The 23,332-nt window shown below is 33.8% G+C and overlaps 1 pseudogene; it reads right to left on the bottom strand.

Annotated features, from left to right (window-relative positions):
* The window catches only part of LOC107849020, a 30,113-nt pseudogene extending 13,054 nt beyond the window's left edge, over positions 1-17,059 (bottom strand).
* Between the last annotated feature and the right edge of the window lie 6,273 nt (positions 17,060-23,332).

The raw sequence follows: 23,332 nt of genomic DNA, 5'->3' as shown, positions 1-23,332 counted from the left end.
ACCAAAGAGTTACAATATTTTCCTCTAAAATGGCCACCAAACAAGTGCCAAACAACAAGAAAAAATACATAATCCACAGCACCAAACACTAGAGAAATAAAGGAGTGAAAGCACAAAAAATGCAGCTACTGTTCGGGAATGAAGAACAAGAGCTACAGGCCACCAAATCAAGCTCCGTAAGTTCCTAATCAAATATTGAGATGAGAGGAACAATAATTCCAAAAATCAGCTCATCAGACAAGAAATGAAGCGGAAATCGTAATTTGAAGTTGACAGCTGTGGCTGAAATTTAGGTGCAAAAATCAGCTTTGTTTTTCTCTCTTTGGCTGCTGAAAACTCTCTTTTTGTGATGGTGAATAAGACCTAAAAAGATCAATATATATGCCCCATAGTAATAGGCCTATGGGCAAAATTGGGATGGTCCAAATTAAGTTTCATTTATCCACATAGGAAGGGACAAAGTCCCATGACCCAACAATTCTCCCCCTCCCAACTATGTGGAGGAGACCACCATCCCGGTGATCATGCAACAATCTTCAATCTTCCCTCTTGGTAAAGCTTTAGTAATCATGTTGGAACCATTATCATCCGTATGAATCTTCTCAAGTTCAAGCAACTTAGAATCCAACACATCCCGAATCCAATGGTATCTCACATCAATGTGTTTAGATCGACCATGAAATGTAGAATTCTTGCCAAGATATATGGCACTTTGACTGTCACAATGAAGCGCATACCTCTCTTGAGCACAACCAAGTTCCTCCAAGAATCTCTTCATCCAAAATAATTCTTTACAAGCTGCAACGGCAGCAATAAGCTCGGCTTTTGTAGTAGATAGAGTAACACATTTTTGCAACCTAGATTGCCAAGACACAGCTTCCTCTACAAAAGTAACCAAATACCCTGAAGTAGACTTGCGAGTAACAACATCACCTGCCATATCTGAATCAGTATAACCACAAAGACTAGGATTCCCTGTACCAAAACATAAACTCAGACTAGAAGTGCCACAAAGATATCTCATAATCCACTTCACAACATTCCAATATTCTCTTTCGAGATTAGAAAGAAAATGACTAACAACACCAACAGCATGAGCAATATCCGATCTTGTGCAAACCATTACATACATCAAACTACCAACAGCTGAAGCATAAGGAACTTTATTCATATCTTCCTTCTCATCATCACTGGAAGGACACTGCTTCGTGCTCAACTTGAAGTGCATAGCTAAAGGTGTACTGATAACCTTAGCCTTGTCCATGTTAAACCTTTGAAGTACTTTCTGAATATACTTTTCTTGTGATAACCACAACTTCTTGGCCTTTCTGTCACGGACAATCTGCATGCCAAGAATCTGCTTTGCTGGCCCTAAGTCTTTCATAGAAAAAGACTTACTCAACTCTTGCTTCAACTTTTGAATCCTGCAAGCATTACGACCAACAACAAGCATGTCATCAACATAAAGCAACACAATAATAAAGTCACCGTCAGAGAATTTTTGCACAAAAACACAATAGTCTGAAGTAGTCTTCTTGAAGTCCTGCTGACTCATAAAGGAACCAAACTTCCTGTACCACTGCCTAGGAGCTTGTTTCAAACCATACAAGCTCTTCTTTAATTTTCAAACATAATTATCTTTTCCCTTGACTTCAAAACCTTCGGGTTGCTCCATATAAATTTCTTCATCTAAGTCACCATGGAGAAAAGCAGTTTTAATATCTATTTACTCAACCTCTAAATCTAGACTTGCCGCTAAGCCTAGAACCATACGAATGGATGACATCTTCACAACTGGAGAGAATATCTCATCAAAATCAACTCTTTTTTTCTGGTTAAATCCTTTACAATCAATCTAGCCTTGTACAGTGGAACTGGATTACCATCTTCATGCTTAACCCAAAAAATGCACCTATTTTTCAAAGGTTTTCTGTCTTTAGGCAGCTTAACCAAATCAAAAGGTATGATTATCATGCAAAGATTTAATTTCATCTTCCATAGCATCAAACCACTTTTCTTTTTCTTCACTTTCTATAGCCTCATCAAGACTCTCAAGGTCTCCCCCGACAGTCAAGAGTACATACTCACTGGGAGAATAACGAGATAAAGGTATTCTCTCTCTTGTAGATCATCTGAGAGAACTCTCTGGAGCATCAACAACTGGTTGTTGATCAACCATATCAACTTGCACCGGAGCATCAACAACTTCTTGCTGGTCATTCTGAACATGATCATCATCTTCATTATCAACTTGATTTTCATCATCATGAAGATTTTCTTTGGGAGTAGTAGTCAAAGAAACTAGATCAACATCAACTAGACTTTCACTACTCTAAGAATCAACCTTCTCAGCTTTGTCAAAATCTTTAATTGTTTGGTCTTCAAAGAATACAACATCACGGCTTCTAACAAGTTTCTTCTCAACTGGATCATAGTAACAATAGCCAAATTCATCTTAACCATAACTAATGAAGATACACTGCCTAGTTTTAACATCCAACTTTTACCATTCTGTCACACCCCTTTTATTTAACCAAAAAAGATACAATTTAGGTTCGAAAGGATTAAGTGACAAAATGAAGATTTTTGTTTCAAAAAGTACTATTTACAATTTATTCAGAGTCGCCACTTGACATAAAATCGGTGTGACAAGTCACCTTTGAAAATCGTTTTCAAAACTGTTTTTGACTCTAAAAGATTGATCCGCAAACAGAGATTCCGGCTAAGGAATTCTGTTGATTGAGGGGAAGGTATGAGGCACCCCTCGATCCTGTGGATCGACCACGGTCGCGTTGTGAAGCGTATCGGCTAATTTTGACACTATGAATATACAAACCACACAAAACACGTAGAACAATCAAACAAACAAACAAAACAAAACGAATCAAAATATAGTCTCAAGTCTAATTTATACAATCCAAATAATGAAAAAATACAAAAATAAATCCTATCTAATCTACGCTAACCCTAAGTATGCTCCCGTGCTTTACCCGATGCCTCGGGCCTTTCTCACGAACGTCTTCCACCAAAAAAGTACGTTGGGCCATTCCCCGGTGAATAAATACAATATGTTTTGGGGCATTCCCCGGCTAAATGAGTACATTTTTTCAATGCTAGACTATCAACATCATTCAACAAAACTTCAAACATTCAACATTCCACGATCTTTAAGTTTGCCTACCCCGACCTATCGTTTGCTTACCTATTTGACGGTCTTATCATGATACTATCGAGGAGTTGACAATTAAATGCCACATAATGATAACAATGAATGGAAGCAACTAAATTATTCATCTTTTATCAAATTCCAATCCCCCAATCCACTAACCAAATTACTTCATGCTTCGACTGTTGATTCAAGTAACACAATACCAATCAATCAATAGAAGTGTCTAATCAAACAAACAACATACTACCACAACACCATGTATCAAATGTCATACACAGGGAAATCAAGAATAAGGTTTAGAAATGGACCTTCAAATATTATGCTGGTAACAACCGAGTCTTAACGAATATCCTACTACCCGAGTTATAAAGGAATCAAGTAATCGATATCTTACAAGATCGAAAGAAGGTGGACTATACCGAGTTGGAGAGTCGAGTGAGGTTCCGGTCCGTCGCTCTGTCATTACATCAAAGAATGAAAATTATAATTTAAAACATAAATGAAATTACAAAATCCTATCTATGCAGCTTTCCTTGAATCTTGATTCGAGTTTTATCAACCTATTCTTCAAGCGGGCTCCTGAATTGCAATTTTCTCAACTTATTGTTTGGCTTTCAATTGCTTCACCTTATTGCTTGACTTTCAATTGTTTCACCCTATTCTCCAGGCGGGCTCCTGACTTGCTATTTTTTACTTTCAATTTCTTTGCCTTATTGCTTGACTTTCAGCTTCTTCATCCTGTTCCTCTGACGGGTTCCTGACTTGTAATTTCATCACCCTGTTCTTCAGGCGGGCTCCTGAAACCAGAATTAAAACTAAAATAAAAATTATCTCAAACAAAGATTATAGTAAAGCAGTATTTTATTTTTGAAAGTGTGGTCCCATTTTCCAAGAGGGTCTTGAACAGAAGGTAAAGTTCTATTTTTCAGGAGGGTCCTGAACATGAAAGTAAAGTCCCATTTTTCATGAGGGGCCTAAACAGAAAGTAAAGTCTCATTTTTCAGGAAGGTCCTGAACATGAAAGTAAAAATCATATTTTTCAGGAAGGTCCTGAACAGAAAATAAAATTTTATTTTTCAGGAGGGTCCTGAACAGAAAGTAAAATCCTATTTTTCAGGGGGGTCCTGAACAAAAAATAAAATCCCATTTTTCAGGAGGGTCCTGAACAGAAAATAAAATCCATTTATTAGGAGGGCCCTAACAAAAAATAAAATCCTGTTTTTCAGGAGGGTCTTGAACAGAAAGTAAAATCCCATATTTCAAGAGGGTCCTGAACAGAAAATAAAATTCCATTTTTCAGGAAGGTCCTGAACAAAAAATAAAATCCTATTTTTCAGGAGGGTCCTAAACAGAAAGTAAATATTATTTTCAGGAGGGTCCTGAACAGAAAGTATAATCCCATTTTTCAGGAGGGTCCTAAACAGAAAGTAAAATCTCATTTTTCAAGAGGGTCCTGAACAAAAAGTAAAGTCCCATTTTTCAGAAGGGTCCTGAACAGAAAGTAAAATCTCATTTTTCAGATGAGAAAGTAAAATTCCATTTTTCAGGAGGGTCCTGAACAGAAAGTAAAATCCGATTTTCTAGGAGGGTCCTAAACAGAAGTAAAGTCCCATTTTTCAAGAGGATCCTGAACAGAAAGTGACGTCCCATTTTTCAAAAGGGTCCTAAATAGAAAATAAAATCTCATTTTTCAGGAGGGTCCTGAACAAATAGTGAAATCCCATTTTCCAGGAGGGTCCTAAACAGAAAGTAAAGTCCCATTTTTCAGGAGGATGTTGAACAGAAATTAAAATCTTATTTTTCAGGAGGGTCCTGAACAGAATATAAAATCCCATTTTTCAGGAGGGTCCTGAACAGAAGGTGAAGTCCTATTTTTTAGGAGGGTCCTGAATAGGAAGTGAAATCCCATTTTTCAGGAGGGTCCTGAACAGAAAGTAAAGTCCCATTTTTCAGGAGGGTCCTGAACTAAAGTGAAATCCCATTTTCCAGGAGGGTCTTGAATAGAAAGTGAAGTTCCATTTTTCAGGAGGGTCTTGAACAGAAAGTAAAGTCCCATTTTTAGGAGGGTCCTGAACATAAAGTAAAGTCCCATTTTTTAGGAGGGTTCTAAACGAAAAGTAATGTCCCATTTTTCAGGAGGATCCTGAACAACAAGTAAATTTTCATTTTTTAGGAGGGTCCTGAGCATAAAGTAAAGTCCTATTTTTTTTATGAGGGTCCTGAATAGAAAGTGAAATCCTATTTTTCAGGAGGGTCCTGAACAGAAAGTAAAGTCCCATTTTTCAGGAGGGTCCTGAATAGATAGTAAAATTCTATTTTTCAGGAGGGTCCTGTATAGAAAGTAAAATCTCATTTTCCAGGAAGGTCCTGAACATTAAGTAAATTTCCACGAATGTTCTTTTCCAATGGTAACCGAATCAAGTGAAGCAAAGATACCTCTGTTTCAACAAAGAAAATTTGTTAGTCAAAATCTTAGTGGTGGCTTGCAGCACTTGGCTTCCCAGGCATCTGCTCCAGCAGTTGTTCCTTTCAACTTTGTTTCAGATCGTTGACACCTGCCCCTGTCTTATCACGTCATTGACCCAAAAAACTCAGATTATTAAGAATGACTCTGAAATAAACACAGTATCTCTGTTTTGCCATGCTTCTCAGGTAAACTCTTTAAACATTGGTATTTTTATGAGTTCCCAGATTTGCCTGTTGACACAGCTCTCTGCATGCCTTTTTTGGCTCACAATCTTGTCTTTTTCATGTGCTGACTTTTGTTTTGCTTTGTGCAATTGAAGAAGCTGGTGGCCAGTTTTGAAATTTTTCTCACTTGTTTTGACGTGGACTTGATTCAAAGACAAGAGAAAAATGAAAACAATTTTTGTTTTATTTGGATAACTGACTCAAGAAAATAAAAATATAACTAAAGAGAAGAAATAAACGACAATGAGTGTTCCCTTTGAAAAAATATGAAAGAAAAGTTTATCTGAAAATAACAGTCAACTCTAATGATTTTGACATGCATATTGGATTAAACTGCTTAATCTTTCTATCCAAAACTTTCTACCAATTGTTTTTGAGTTAACCGTCTTTAAACTGAGTTGCTTCTTTAGGTCAAATACATTCAAGACCTCATTCGGCTCGTGACACCTTGAAGGGTTTTCGCCAACAAGCCTCTCTCATTTTTCTCTCGGCTCACCATCGCCTTATGGTGCCCGTGAGGGGTTTTCACCAATAAGACTCTCTCATTTTTATCTCTCTCAACTTATCATCGCCTTACGGTGCCGTGAGGGTTTTCACTGGTAAGACTCTCTTATTGTTATCTCTCTCAGCTTATCATCATCTTACAGTGCTCGTGAGGGTTTTCACCGATAAGACTCTCTCATTTTCATTTCTCTCCTAATTCCTTATGCTGAGGCAGACAAGTAGTTCACAAAATGTGTCATCACATCCATTGTATGCTTAGCTCGAACATTCTCAAAGACTGATCTGAAGGTCTTGCTTTGGTTGTAACTTGGCTTTTGGATAGGGTTAAAAAGAAAAGATGGCAAGGGCCCAAATGACACTTGAAGTAGGGTGGGACTTATAACTTTTGGAATGGACTTAAACAATGAGGATTACCTCATGCCCCAGTTTCTTATGAATGGGTGACTCTAAATTGTTTATTTGGTTGGACCGAGCCCCGGATAGGGCAGCCTACGTATCTCACCCCTGAAAGAGGAGAATCAGGTCACGCGTAGTTCTGGCAGCTCATTCTTTTTTTTTTGCTTGATTCTGACTTGTTCTTTTTTTTTCTTTTGACTCTTTTTCTTTTTGATTTTTCTGACTCTAATTTCTTGACACTCTTTTCTTCCTTCTTGGATACATTTTTTTTAAAACTTTTTGACTTTATTCTCTTGCTCGATACTTTTGTTTTGAGCTTTGCTGGCTTTATCTTGATTCAAAAAGAGGGGTATGAAAGAAAATAACACTAAGGCTCAAATGGGGTAAACAAAGGATGACACATGTTTGGATAGCAGAATAAAATGTCTTCGTCATATCAATCCTTGAAAATACTTGTACCTAGCACGCAATGTGAAAATGCACAATCAACATCACTTATGACATATTTTACAACACTAACTTGCCCCGAGCATGTGTGTCACCTTTTTTCTATACCTATAAAACATACAACTCTATATTTGTTGTACATCCGTCACATTGAATAACTCATACTTTCGTGGAGTTAATTTTCAATCTGTTCCTCTTGATAGGATCAGCAGACACTGTTTGACCTAATTGAGCTATGTTTTTTAATTGATGACCAAGTTATTCATGTGATTCTCAAAATAATTACCTTAATTTTCAGAAAAGGCTTCAACTTATCACCAAATGTCTCAGCACTCTACTATTTTCTCAGATGTTTCTCCTAACTTTAGCCTTCTGATCCAATGTTTCATGGTTAAATTGGATTTTAAAATCTGGCTGAAGACTCCGTAGGCATGTCATATCACTAGAATCAACATAAAGTGTACTGTATAAAGAAAATAAACAAACAACACATGTTTAAAACATAAAGGAAAAGGGACACTTCATTTAGTTGAAATAAAAGATAGAAGGGTTTGAACACAAATGACAAAAAGACAAAACAAGATGGATCCCGAACTACAACCTTGAAATAATTCAAAAAATAAAAAAAGAAGACAAAACAAACTACCAGACCTCTTTCTAATAGGGAGAGGGAGTGACTTCTCAATTGCTCAGCCTGACAACTTAGCCACTTATTTGCATATGAGCATGACTAGATCTTTTCTCATTGTCAATGTTCTGCTCCATAATTGATCTATCTTTAATCATCTTTTCAATTTCTCTTTTTAAATCTAGACAATCTTCAATATTATGACCCTGAGCATCAGAATGATACGCACATCGTATATTAGGATCAGAATTTCTTGAACGCCGATTAAGAGTGCACCCAAAGAGAGGAATGATATGCCCTATTATACCAATCTCTGAAATAAATTGGCATACGACTCTCCAATTGGTGTGAAGCTATCTCTTGAGTTCTGCCTCATTTCATCTTTTGGCTTGGATTAAAAATCAGGCTTAGAAGGGTTTTGGTATGTTTGTGGAGTTAGATGACGACTCTAAGGACTCGGTATGTTCCACTGTGGGTAAGATGGGGGTTGAATATGTGGTTGTGCATTATATACTGGATATGGAGGTGGAGGAGCAGAGTATAATGAATTTTAGGAGTGATTATGTGGAGCTTGGGCATGAACTTGGGTTTGAACCTGAGAGTGACGACAATGGGGTCTTCTTGACCATCCTCGCCGTCCAACTACAGTGGAGGATGCATCTTCCTCATTTTTTTCCCTTCAGGTTCCCTTAATTGATTGCAATATTGTCTCAAATGTTTCACGAATTCCTCATGTCAATCTTGCTCCTCAAATTTTGACATCTCAAAGATTGGAGGAAGGTTAGCACTTTAAGGCATGCCCCAATCTTTGTATGAAACATCTTCTTTACCCGCAGGTCCTAGAGAATTTTTCATAGCATTTTCTGTACTCTTTATTTTTTCAACCATTTTCTTCGACTTTTCTGGCACACTGGACTTCTTGTTAAGAAATTTTGGTGGTCCAGTTAACTTAAAAGCAGGCTCAGGAGTATAACAATGATTACCGAGAGTATTGAATATAGGTTCACTAGCAGCATGGGGAAGCACAACTTTTGGACGAGCCAGTATGAAAGTCCTAGTAGAGGATAGAGCAATAAGATCACAGATGACATGTGGTGTTGTGAATCTAGCAGGCTTATGCTGAGGAGCTAGAGGAAAAGTGGTGGAAGTATTGAGATGTTTTTGGCATAGAATGAATTTTGAGTCATATTGCGGTGCATCAACAACAGTAGAAAACTGACTTTGATATTTTGGGGGAAAACTTGAGGCATTTGTAGGATCAATAAAAGGAAATAGAAGAGGAGGCAACCCACTGGCCCAAGCTCGATGCATTTTTGTCATTTGTTGTCTTAGCCTCCTAATCTCTTGCTTCAAACTCTCATTTTCATGATTCTTTGTTTGATCCATGATGTCACTCTCTATATCTTTGTTGGACACAACTAATCCTTTGGATTTGGTGTGATGTGAAGGACCAGCCAGAATGCCACAAACCAACCACCTTAAACTGACTCAACAAAAAACAACAAATATGTTAGAGTTCAACACTTTTTCAAAACCTCTTTTTCCTTCTGCTTTTTTTTTTTTTTGAAAAGATCACTGAACCCAAGAAGGGAGCCTACGTATCTCACTCCCGAGAGAGGAGAATCAGGTGTGCGTAGTTCGTGAAGTCTTGCCAAAATGGCCAATCAAACTCTTTTCTTTTTCATTTTCTTGAAACTTTACAAAGAAAAAAAATAATAAATTGTCAAAAGAATTGACGAAAATCTTTTTGAATTTTCAGCTATAAAATTCCTATACAAAATGAAACATACGATTATCAAAGAAAAATCTTTTTGGATTTTTAATTTTGCATTCATACGTAAATAAAACTTGAAACTATTAAAGAAAAATCTTTTTGTGGTTTTCTTTTAGAGAAGTATATGATACCTACTCTAAATGAAGAGTGAAGAAGATCTTTTTTTTTTTAATTTTCAGATTTCTATACAAAATAAAACCTATAATTACCAAGGAAAAATCTTTTGGGGTTTTCAATTTTGAATTTCATACGAAAATGAAACTTGAAACTATTAAAGGAAAATTTTGTTGTAGTTTTCTCTTGAAGATGTATATGAAACACCTACTCTAAATGAAGAGTGCATAAAATAATTTTTTGGATTTTTGAAATAAGATCTCCAAACCCACAATAGGCTGCCTACGTATCTCACTCTCGAGAGAGGAGAATCAAGGGTGCGTAGTTTATTCGAATTGGACAATTAAAGATTAAAGGACCAACTGAACCCTAACTTGAGAGACGTGACTACAACGATGAAAATAAAATCTTTTGGGGGATTTTAAATTTGACACTCCACATAAGACTGACACCAACAACTATGAAAGAAAAAATCTTTTTGGTATTTTCATGAAATGTACAAAACTCTTACAATTTTTGCATTTTCTTTTATAAAAACTCATATGAATTTTGAATTTTTAGACTGTTGAAAACAAAAGCCTTAAAGAACTCTAAAAACTACGAAACTCTATCTTTTCTTTTTTTTTCTTTTTTTCTTCGACTCATTTTTTTCATTGCCTACACACTTTATTTCTAACACATGTTTTCCCCAAATCAGTTCGTCAAAAGACCTCATTAACCTCAAAGATGCAACATTTAGCACGTAGGGATGCGGTAGAGGTGAGTCTCCTATAAAGGACCAAATGGTCCACGCTAGATTTCAATATGATGCACATAAGTATGACCTACAGGCTGACCTACGCCGGGGTTCACTAACAAAGCTGTTCGAGGGAGCGTATGGTCGATAGTGGCTGCTTTAGCTGTCCACCGACTCCATACCAGCCAACGGTTCCCCCTCCTAAAATAAGGGTAACTCAGCTATAGGTCGTGTATACAGCGTGTACTACAGAACTTGTTGCAGAAAGAATTGACTTGGGTTATGCACATGATGCCAATTATAAAGTGGTAACACATAAGAGCAAAATTATAAACAAAGAGCACGTAAGCACTCGACAATGATAAAATAAACAACAAACGATAACAAAAACAATGTTTACACACCCATAAATCAAACTAAGCCATACAATTCCAAAAAAATAAGCTCGAATTCTGAAAAGTCCCCAGTAGAGTCGCCAGAGCAGTCACACCCCTTTTATTTAACCAAAAAAGATATAATTTAGGTTCGAAAGGGTTAAGTGACAAAATGAAGATTTTTGTTTCAAAAAGGACTATTTACAATTTATTCAGAGTCGCCACTTGACATAAAATCGGTGTGCCAAGTCACCTTTGAAAATCTTTTTCAAAACTGTTTTGACTCTAAAAGACTGATCCGCGAACAGAGATTCCGGCTAAGGAATTCTGTTGACCGAGGGAAAGGTGTTAGGCACCCCTCGATGCCGTGGCTTGACCACGGTCGCTTTGTGAAGCGTATTGGCTAATTTTGACACTATGAATATAAAAACCACACAAAACACGTAGAACAATCAAACAAGCAAACAAAATAAAATGAATCAAAATATAGTGTCTAGTCTAATTTATACAATCCAAATAAAAAAGTATGAAAATAAATCCTATCTACCCTACGCTAACCCTAACTATGCTCCCGTGCTTTACCCGATGCCTCGGGCCTTTCTCACGAACATCTTTCACCAATAAAGTACATCGGGGCATTCCCCGATGAATAAATACAATATGTCTCGGGGTATTTCCCGGCTAAATGAGTACATTTTTTCAATGCTAGAATATCAACATTATTCAACAAAACTTCAAACATACAACATTTCATGATCTTTAAGTTTGCCTACCCCGACCTATCGTTTGCTTACCTATTTGATGGTCTTATCATGATAATGAATGGAAGCAACTAAATTATTCATCTTTTATCAAATTCTAATCCCCCAATCAATTAACCAAATTACTTCATGCTTCGATTGTTGATTCAAGTAACACAACACCAATCAATCAATTGAAGTGTCTAATCAAACAAACAACATACTACCACAACACCATGTATCAAATGTCATACACAAGGAAATCAAGAATAAGGTTTAGAAATGGACCTTCAAATATTATGCTGGTAACAATGTTTAAGAAAACCAAATCCGAAGGCCCGAATAGCACCTCAACGATGAACCAACTCCAAACTTGGTATTGCAAAAATAGAAAATCGCTACTGACCCCGATGAATCAACAGAGACGGATAGAATTAAGAATCCCAGAACAGTTCAAAGACTAAAGAATCAAGTGGAAAAATAGCAAAATAAACCCGACCCATACACAAAGCTAAACGCAGAAACTGATTTGAACTGGACCAATTTCAGTGAGGAATTCGCTGCTGGTCAACATTTTTCGATCAAACTTAACATTTTTGGACCGACTTTTCTTAAAAATCCAGAGAATAATTAAGGAAATTGGGTTTCTAGTGAGCTGATTACCTAAATAAAGAACAGGAATTGATTTCGATGAAAGTTTTCCACCAAAAAAGCTTGTCAATAGATCGGATCTCGCACCAATCCCCTATTCCGATCACTCTTTGTTTTCTCGATCTCTCTCTATAACTCTCTCTTCGTGACTCTCTCCCTCTCTATTTTCTTGTGTGTGTTTTTTGTGTGTTTAGAGTGACCATGGAAGGTGGGTCGATTCTCTGTATATCCTTCTTCACTCTCCCCTCCGTATCTCTCTCTCTATCTAATGGAAGAATACCCCTTTGGTCTTTTGTGATGGAATATATATATCAAGAAAATAAAATAAAAGTGGTCCCCTCCCATTTCTCTCTCTCGTATATATTGTATCCATTCTAAAATCCAATCTTGGTGTATATCCTCTTTTTGTGAATCATGGAGAGCAAACCGTTGGCCCCTCCCTCTTTCCCCTTTTGGTATGTAGTGTATATTGTGAAAGGAAATGATCCCCTTTCTGTTAGGAATAGGACAATTCAAGGCATATTCTTCTATGGGGCCCACCTTTTTATTGTTATCCTATGTGAATTGGTTTCTAATTTAAAAAAATGTGTTAGGGGCTAGGGTGGTGATGAGGAGTCTTAATTGAATAGGTAGAGTGGTCAATTTATTGTGGTATTGTTATTGTGTGGAGGATTAATTACATGGGGTAGGGCACATGGTAAGATAAGGTAAAAAATGGGTAAAAATGATATTGGGGAGGTACGAAATTAGGTGTCTACACTTTCATCCTTAGGAACATGCACAAAAGCTTTACACCCAAAGAGTCTAATATGATCATAAGAAACATTCTTACCAGACCAAACTCTATCAGGGACATCACCATTCAAAGCAACAGTAGGAGATAAATTGCTAACATAAACAGTCGTATTAAGTGCTTTTGTCTAAAAGAAATCTGGCAGCTTAGCATCTTAAAGCATACATCTAACCCTCTCAACTAGTGTTCCTCTCAACTAGTGTTCTATTCATCCTCTCTGCTAAGCCATTCAACTGAGGAGTCTTTGGAGGAGTTTTCTGATGCCGAATACCCTGCTCTCTACAATATCTATCAAAAGGACCAATATACTCACCACCATTATCTGAACAGATACATTTCAATTTCTTCCCTGTCTGTCTTTCAGCCAAGGCCTGAAAATTCTTGAACACATCAAGTACTTGATCCTTGGACTTCAAAGGAAATACCCAGAGTTTGCGAGAATGATCATCAATAAAAGTCACAAAGTAAAATGCACCACCATGACACCTTTCTTTAAAAGGACCACACAAATCAGAATGCACCAACTCCAGCAAATCAAGCTTTCTTGAAGGTGGATGACTCTGAAAAGAAACTTTTTTCTGTTTACCAGCTAAGCAATGAACACACTTCTTCAACTTTGCTTGTTTTACTCCAGAAAGTGAATTTTTCTTAGCCAAACTATTAATCCCCTTCTCACTCATATGACTCAACCTTCTATGTCATAACTCTGATGAAGTATCATTCTCCACTAAGTTTATCAAGCCTCTAGAAGTAGAGCCTTGAATACGTACAAGTTACACAACTTGTCACCTCGAGCCACAATCATTGAACCTCTAGTATGCTTTCACTGTCGAGCACCAACGATATTAACATAACCGTCATCATCAAGACTTTCAACAGAAATCAAATTCAAGCGAACATCTGGAGCATGCTTGACATTATTTAGAACTAGTTTGGAACCATTATTACTTTCCAAATAAATCGTGTCAATGCCAAGTACTTTAACTTCATCATTATTTCCCATTTTCAACATCCCAAAATTACTTGGAGTATAAGAAAAAAATAATTCCTTCTTTGGCATAACATGAGAAGTAGCACCAGAATCCACAAACCAGCTAGACTCATCGCGAACAAGATTAATGACATTCTCACCACAAGCAACAAGAAGATCATCATTAGCAACAACAGCAACACGATTTTCATTATCGCTTTCTTTCTTTTGTCTTCTTATATCTCTCTTATGCTTGTAACAATATTTCATGATATGCCTCTTTTTGTTGCAATAGTCACATGTAACATTCTTGAATTTGGACCTTGACTTGCTTCTACTTTTATCTCTATCATTTGAATCTCTGGACTTATTTCTCCCCCTCTCTTCAGTAACCAAAACATCAGAGTGTGAAGATGAAGAAGATGAGGCCTGAGATCTTCTTCTCATCTCTTCATTCAATACACCACTCTTAACATATTCTATAGTTACAATACCACCAGGAGTAGAATTAGTCAAAGAAACTCGAAGAGTTTTCAAAGAGTTAGGCAGAGTATTAAGAAGTCAAAGTCCCTGAATTTCTTCATCGAACTTTACACCCATTCCAGACAGCTGGTCAAGGACACCCTGAAAATCATTTATATGATCAGAAATAGGACTGCCATCTTTATACCTGACATTCATCAATTGCTTAAGCAGGAACAACTTGTTATTGCCAGTCTTAGAAGCATAAAGTGTCTCAAGCTTGTCCTACAAACTTCTAGCATGTGTCTCATTCACAATATGATTTCTAATATTATCTTCAACCCATTGTCTGATATAGCCACAAACCTGTAAGTGCTCAAATTCCCAATCCTCATCTGTCATGGATTCAGGTTTAGTAGATGCAAACACAGGTAGATGTATTTTCTTGACAAATAGAAGATCTTTCATCTTGACTTTCCAAGTATGATAGTTACTACCATTCAAACACACCATCTTGCTCATATTTTCCTCCATTATTCAAATCAAAAATCAACAACAACCAACGGTCTGATACCACTTATTAGGAAAGAAGGGTACACAATCAAAGAGCCCGACAGGGTAGCAGTGGAAAATACCCAAGACTAAACTTTCCCTTTCAACTTAAACCAAGAGGAGACAAATAAACCCAAGAAAAATAGAGTAATATATAGAAAACAACTCAACCAAATGAAACAAGACAAGAATAAAGCCAATCATATGAGATATAATATTTACGTGGAAAACCCTTCAGTGTGAAGAGTAAAAAATCATGGGACCAAAACCTCCACTATAATCACCAAAGAGTTAAAATATTGTCCGCCAAAATGTCCACCAAACAAGTGCCAAACAACAAGAAACAATACATAATCCACAACACTAAACACTAGAGAAATAAAGGAGTGAAAGCACCAAAAATACATCTACTATTCGGGAATGAAGAACAGGAGCTACAGGCCACCAAATCAAGTTTCTTCAGTTCGTAATTAAAGATTGAGATGAGAGGAACAAGCAGTCCAAAATCAGCTCAATCGAGCAAGAAACGAAGCGGGATCGCAATTTAAAGTTGACAGTTGTGGCTGAAATTTAGGTACGAAAATCAGCTTTGTTTTTCTCTCTTTGGCTGCTGAAAACTCTCTTTTTGTGATGGTGAATAAGACCTAAAAAGATCAATATATATGCCCTATAGTAATGGGTCTATGGGCAAAAGTGGGTTGATCCAAATTGGGCTTCATTTATCCACATAGGAAGGGACAAAGGCCCATGACCCAACATCATGCGGGATATTGAAAATAGAGTATTAGATATAGGAAGTGGCAGCTCGGTGTAAAGCATCCTGCATTAGCGGGTCCAAGGAAGGTGTGAACCCCTAGGGTTTTGATTTAGACAACCTACTCCAACTGTAAGTATTAATGATTGTTTTCACAGCTCGAACTCATGACCAATAAATCACACGGAGATAACTTTACCGTTACTTTGAGACTCTCCTTCTATAAGATATAAAATGTACTAACAAATACATTTTCTTAAACAACCAAAAAAGGAAAATAAGACATATCAAAATGAAGGGAAGTTACAATTTTAGTTCATACACTTCGAAATTTTGGCAAACCATGATAGTCATGATAAATTGCAATTTCCTTGAATTCATCAGCTCCTCCAATAGTGAAAATGGAGGCTTTTTGATTGTTCACCACCCATTCTTGAATTAAATCAAAGCAAAGCTGCAACAAAATCAACAACAAAAAACATAAACCTAAGTTTCTTCCTTACGGAAATATTTGACTTAGCACAAACTTCTCGTGATTTTAAACATAACGCAATATGTACATTGTTATAAGAGATCGTTTGGTTGCTGGTTAGAATGTGAATTATTCATATATTAAAATTAAATTCACATAATTAGTAGTACCATGTTTGGTAGCATGTTAGTTACTACGTAAAAAATTATGTACACAAAGACGGTATTTAATAACCAACTTACAATCCCGCATAACTAATACATATGTAAGCTAATTATGAGGGAATCTACATATATATTATGTTTTTGTAGAAATGAAGATGAAATAACTACTACTACATAAATAATCATACCCTGCATTACTGCATAATTAACTAGACCCTAAATTACTACTCCCTAAATTATTAATACCGGCATAACTCTATTAACAAACAATCAAATGACCTATATCATCGTCACCTGATTTCTGCAAGACCCATCTGAATAACCCCATCAGGATTTTGTGTAGGATGGAAAGGATAAAGTTCATAGGCCTTCCGTCCATCAAAATAGGCTGATTTTTCACCATGCCCAACATTGGTTGCTACCTTCGAAAGCAGCTCATTGTGGCAATTTCTTGAAATGAACCCTATCAATCTTCTCAATAATTAACAAGGAAATGAGGCACGTATGTGTGCTAATTAATTACTAATTCTCTAAATTTCTATTTGTTGAATGGATATCTAATAAGTTGTAGTGATGTCCTATTTATAGTTGTTCAAAATTAGCTCTTTTGTTTAAGTGGTAAAGAATTTTCCATGAAGTAAAGGACCTAACCATTTGAAAGGCTCCATCTCTTAAATAACTAATTTGAGACGGGGGCGGAGCCTAAGTTTGAAGTTTATGGGTTTAGAAATTCAGTTTCTTTTAGGTTGTTTAGTTTTAAATCAATAACTTATCAAATCAAAAAATATAAAGTTGGAATCAAAGCTACTAAATTTTATTGAACCCGTAAATCATAATCTAGCTCTGCACTTGTTTTGAAATACTAGTTTAGCCGCACGTGCCTCGCACGTGTAACGTACGTTTGATTATTTAAAATTAAATAATTTTATTTATTGCAAAAAATTTTAATGAAGTGTAAAAATTTAAATCATTTGATTCTTCACACTTTAATATAATAATATAAACATAAATATATTTTTTAGTAAACATCTATATATATTTTAAATCATCACTTTTGCTTTGGTCATGCACTATCTCTTTCCCTTGTTGTCGGTTATTTTTCATTTTTGTTTCTATCTTTAAAATCTTTCCTTATTTTTAGAGTCAAATCTTTACAAAATCATTTATTACATTCTTATTACGTACAAATTGATCTATAGAATTTGAGCAACTAAAAACATGAATATAGATAAAAGAAAATTTTGATTTCTGGTACATATATATTACATAACATGATTCTATAGATTAGACAACAAATTAATAGTGCATAGTGAATTTGGAAAGAGCTACACAATTTTATCTTTTGTCCACCTGCTCTTCTTTTTAGTAAACTCTCATTCATCTTTTTTGAGTCTCAAAAAGAAGCATAATATTGATATTCATGCGAACTGCATCATCTAAGTCCAAACTCTTGATATACCCTTATAATATGATTTTTCTAACTTAGAACTACACTTAGCTGTCATTAGAAACAAAAATTAGTCATAAAAATAGAAATAAACTTAAAGCCCGTTATACACAATAAAGATACATAAAGAGTTATAATCGATAACCTTTCAGAGAGAAAAACAGCAATAACTATGATAATAGTGCTATATAATGTTGCATTTAAAATTTGTGTAAAAACTATAAAATACCTTTGAAAGGAATAAAACTCGCAGCAATCAAAAGAGAAATGCACCACACATGTAATATAAACCTTAATTTTTTGGGGCGAGATAAATCTTTAATTTTCTTGGCTACTTCATTTAGCAACAACACGCTTGTTTTGTTCAATTTTTCTATCAAAAAAAAATTACAATTGAAAGAGAAACACAAGAAATTGTTAAAAGAGGACAATGCATGTCAATTGTTGATTATACACAATTCATATATAATCTTTAAATTCATTAACTAAAAAGAATGACAATACTGAATGTAAGAAGTTAAATTGAATTAAAATTAAAATCAATAAAATATAAAATAAAAAGAAAATTTGTATTTTTATAGTAAAGTATGATCTAAATATTACTTAATTAGAATTGTGATTTTTTTTTAAATAAGATAAAATTCTAATTGATTTACGAGTGTTAGATACTATGATTTGTTACTTAGATAAAGTAAGGACTTTAACTAATTTGTTAGTGTTTATGTATAAATAGAATTTTAGGAAACTACCATTGAATTCGGAACTAAAAAAAGTAGACGAAGTAAACACTAAAAAAAAGTTATGTTTTTGCCTTTTTGGGTCTGCAGGTTTCTGCCTTTTTGGATATTATAAATTTTACGAAAAAGGTTCAAAAATATCTTGAACTATCTGAAATAACTCAAAAATGTCCCTCGTTAGATTTTTGGCTCAAAAATACACCTCCATTAAATATTGGCTCAAAAATACCCCTCCCTCTAACGGAATTCGAAAAAGAATTTAAAATACCCTGAACTATCTGAAATGGCTCAAAAATACCCCTCTGTTAAATATTTGGCTCAAAAATACCCCTCCCTTTAACAAAATTCCACCAAGCATGCCACCTAGACAAAAAAAATCACGTGACTATGCCACATTACCATCCACATGTAAAATGTTAGTATTTTTTAATTATATGACATTCCTTTCTCCTTTATTTTTATTTTTATTTTTATTTTTATTTTTTGCAAAGCAGTGAAACGGAAAAAACCAAAAAATCAATCTTTTGCTAATTACTTCATTAGTGTTTTAAAAGTTCTAGATTTCATCTTTTCATTAGTGTTTTAAAAGTTCTAAATTTCATCTTGTTATTGTCGTCTGGGATGAGGGACAACTTGATCTTGATCTGATGTTGACTCGGAGGAGGAGCTAGAATTTTAACTTTTAAGCTAGTAAATATTGATGTACTAATAATTGAGTTGAATTTACTACATGCAAATTCTTTTTCAAAATAAATGAATTCCTTTTAACACTTGTTTAATCATTCAAAATGAATTCATTTTTCTAAATTCAGTTTTGATGAATAATCTTATTATTTTTAGAACAAATTTGAAAAGAAGTAAAATGATACTTAATATTGATAAATTATTATTTAATTGTATCATCATTAACTTTTTGAAGATGTGTGCCATATTCAAAGATTCATTAATTTTAGATTAGAGGAGGTACTTATTAAATCATTTTAACATAAGCATTTTGAGTAAAAGCTAGCAAAGCCAAACACATATTTTGAGTAAATAATTTGAAGTTTAGTTTGAAATTTGTTATTTTTTCGAGTAAATCTTAATTTTAACTTTTATATTGGCCCAATAATTAATGGGTTTATCAGTTTAATAAGACTCTTTTGTTGGGTTTCACACTTTTAAACCTATTAACAGGAAAAAACTTATTTTTTAGATGATTGAAGGAATTTGATAATAGCGATGTTACATTTAATAAAAAAAATTTAAAAAAATATTATGTAACCACTGTTTGTCTACTTTGATTAAAAATGAAAAAACCGTGTAAATTTTGTCCATTTCACTGAAGTTTTTAAATAAAAATAAAAATAAAAATAAAGAAGAAAGGAATGTCATATAATTAAAAAATACCAACATTTTACATGTGGATGGTAATGTGGCATAGTCACGTAGTTTTTTTTATCTAGGTGGCATTTTTGGTGGAATTTCGTTAAGGGAAGGGATACTTTTGAGCCAAATATTTAACAGAGGGGTATTTTTGAGTCATTTCAGATAGTTCAGGGGTATTTTTGATCCTTTTTCGAATTCCGTTCGAGGAAGGGGTATTTTTGAGCCAAATATAACGGAGAGGCATTTTTGAGCCAAAAATCTAACGAGGGGCATTTTTGAGCTATTTCAGATAGTTCGGGGCTATTTTTGAGCCTTTTTCATAAATTTTAAAATATATATTAGTTTTTATGTATAATTAGAATTTTATTTGAGAAATATAGGAAAAGATAATATTAAATCTTCTTACAATCAAATTTAATTAATCTAGAATTCTTAAACTAATGAAAAAGTATTATTTGTCATTAATTCTGATGTTTTCTATTAAGAAAAGGTTTACAATAAATATATTTAATTAATTTTCTACTTTTATATATTAGAAAAAATAGTGAAAATACAATTTTGTTTAAAGCGAAGACTTTTAATGAAGGCAAAAAGTTCAAACGATATTTCTAAGGTCCTTCATACTTTTAATATATTATAGATTATAGATTATAGATATAGATATATACATATAATACACACACACACACACTAAATAAAGGAGCTCACATCAGCATGAGCTCAATCTATATTCTTTTTTTATCCCAATTTATGTGTCACAGATGAAATTTGAAAAGTCGACCAAATTTTTTCTATGATTTTTAAATATTTTAAGTTGTTAATTATTGTTTTATATTACTTTTACATAATTTTTAGATACTATATGTTATTCATTTTGTTTTAATTTATGTGGTGCTGATATTTGAGAAAGCTAAACAAATTTGTTATATAGTTGTTTAGATATTTTAAGTTGTTAATTATTAGTATGATTTACATGATTTTCTACGTAATTTTCAATTTATATGACATTGGTAGAATTTGGAAAGTCAACCTATTTTCTTATGAAAAAATAACATAAATATACAACTTATATTTACACTAATCCCCAACCTTAAAAAGTAATTACCAAAATCTCAATTAATTATGTATCTTTGTTGAATGTATCGGGGAGCTAATTATATATCTCGACAGACCCAAAATTGAAAAAAAAAATCGGGAGCTAATTATGTATCTTTATAAAGAAAAAATGTATCTTTATTGGATGTATTATGATCTCGACAAACCCAAAATTGGAAAAAAAAATATCGGGAGTTAACTATGTATCTTTACAAAGAAAAAACATATTTTCTTTGGATGTATCGGGAGCTAATTATGTATTTCGAAAGATATTGATATTTTGAGTAATTATGTAAAATATCATAATTTTCTGTAATTAAACTTCAAACTATCGGAATTTATGTTGGTTTTTCTTTTTTATACATCCTTCAAATATTTTAAACTATTAAATATTGTGATTTATATTACTTTTCAGGATATTTTCAAATAATACATAACTTCTTTTATCTCAATTTATACTACACGATAGGATTTTGAGTCAATTAAATTTTTTATATACCTTAAAATAATTTAAATTATTAATTATCATAATTTATAATATATTTTATATCATCTTTTAAATATATAATAAATTTATAAATAAAATAATTAAATTAAAATGAAGAAAATATAAACTTATAAAAATGACTCAATGGGCAGTTGAAATCAAACGTGACAACGTAAGATGCTTACGGGCGACTAGTAATAAGTGGAGTAATATATATGATGGGGGCTACCAATTAAAATATGCATATGTTTGCATATAAATTTTTATTATTTAATTACAATTAACTGATAAATATTCTGATTTTATAATTAAAAAATTGAATCAAACTAAATTAGTATAGTTTAATATAAAACATATATCCTATAAATACTCACTTTCCGATATAATAATCCATACATCATAATCTACTACTCTCTCCTTCATGTTTAACTTGGCTCTCCTTTAAAAATAATAAATTAATAAAATATCAAATTTTATTATATTGCTCTTAATTATTAAGTTATTAAATATTGAGAAATTAATAATACTTAAAAACAATAGTAGAATAGATATAAAATGATAAATTATTTTTAAATTTTTTAATCTGGAAAAATAAAATAAAATATTTACTTTTAATACAGTGACTAATAAATGGGTAGAGGAGAAAAATATACCTTCAGGGTAGTATACCTACTCCCTTCATTCACATTTACTGATTCACTATATGAAAATATATTTTCTATTATAAAACAAGAAAGAATAAGAAGAAGAGCAGAGAGAATAAGTTCTTATTTCTTCTCTTGAGGGATGAGAGATTATCAGATTGTCAATACAATGAACAAAACTCCTCTGTTTATAGGAAAAATTTACTCCTAGTCTGAGTAAAAGACACAAATGCTTCAAATTCTAATAGATATCATAGTAGATCTTGATAGATCTTAATACACATTCACTATAATGTAAATACATTTATAACACCCCCCTTGAATGTCTAGATAGATAATGTGCCTCGTTAAAACCTTACTAGAAAAAACTCAGTAGGAAAAAAAATCTAGTGAAGGAAAAAAAGTACACATTTCTAATAATACGCATATCGGCTGCCTCATTAAAACCTTACAAGGAAACCCCAGTGGGACAAAACCTTATAAGGGAAAAAGAGTACAGCGCGTATTAACTCCCCCTAATGAGAACATCCTTGAACCTTTGCATCTCGATCTTCTGTAGCATCTTCTTGAAAGTTGCAATTGGAGAAGATTTGGTGAATAAATCAGTCACATTGTCAGTTGAACGAATCTGTTGCACGTTAATATCATCATTCTTTTGTAGCTCATGTATATAGAAAAATTTTGGCAAAATGTGCTTCGTTCTATCTCCATTTATGAATCCTCCCTTAAGATGTGCTATGTATGTTGAATTATCTCTGTATAAAATTGTGGGTAGATTATCATATTTCGCACCACATTTTTCTCGAATGAGATGTATCATGGACCTCAACCATACACATTCTCGGCTTGCTTCATGAATAGTTATTATCTCAGCATGATTCGATGAAGTGGCTACAATAGACTGCTTTGTATATCTCCAAGATATGACAGTACCACCACATATGAACACATAGCCTATTTGAGATCGAGCTTTATGTGGGTTAGATAAGTACCCAACATCAACATGATCAATAAGATCGGGACTGCAATCTTTAGAATAAAACAAGCTCATGTGTTTTATCCCATTTCGATGTGTCATAATAGGAGCAGAAATATACTTTGTTAACAAATTAACTGAAAAGGCTATAGGCCTTGTAGTATTTGCAAGGTACATGAGTGCATCA

Source organism: Capsicum annuum, chromosome 12 (genome assembly GCF_002878395.1).
Source record: "Capsicum annuum cultivar UCD-10X-F1 chromosome 12, UCD10Xv1.1, whole genome shotgun sequence".
Lineage (NCBI taxonomy): Eukaryota > Viridiplantae > Streptophyta > Magnoliopsida > Solanales > Solanaceae > Capsicum > Capsicum annuum.
Note: the sequence above shows the minus strand (reverse complement) of the source record. Positions and strands in the feature narration are given on the sequence as shown.